General features: G+C 59.9%; 1 protein-coding gene across 1 annotated transcript in view; it reads right to left on the minus strand.

Moving 5' to 3' along the window:
- Window positions 1-429, minus strand: part of KIRREL3 (kin of IRRE like 3 (Drosophila)) — a gene marked incomplete at its 5' end in the record, with an annotated part of 44,576 nt that overhangs the window by 10,301 nt on the left and 33,846 nt on the right. The window lies entirely within an intron of this gene.

Genomic DNA, 429 nt, shown 5'->3' on the forward strand with positions numbered 1-429 from the left:
TGTCACGGTGGTGTGGGTCGGTGCGGGGCCGCGGAGCCGGCTGTGGACCCGTCTCGGCTGCCCGGCCACCCTCCGCCGGGACCCTGCTGACTGGCAGACGACCTGGAAAAACCACTGGCTCTGTTTGCGTTGGAAGGAGCCCAAGGCTAATTTTAAGGGGTTCATTTAGCGCTGATTTAATCTGGACGGCAGCCTCGCCTATAAATCACGGCTTAATGAGAACAATCCACCTGCCTGCCCTGGCATTTAATAAAACAGAGGAGCCCTGGAGGCCCTCCAGGAGCTAAGGGTTCCTCACTAAAGCCTTCCTCGCTGTGGGGAGTGGAATTCCCCTGGACATCCCCTGCTTGAGGTGCCTTCAAGGCTGAGGGGGTAAGCCCAGCCCTGCAAAATCCCGCTGGCCTCCTGGCTAGTGGCTGAGGTGGAGGG

Source organism: Buceros rhinoceros, unplaced genomic scaffold (genome assembly GCF_000710305.1).
Source record: "Buceros rhinoceros silvestris isolate BGI_N320 unplaced genomic scaffold, ASM71030v1 scaffold15580, whole genome shotgun sequence".
Lineage (NCBI taxonomy): Eukaryota > Metazoa > Chordata > Aves > Bucerotiformes > Bucerotidae > Buceros > Buceros rhinoceros.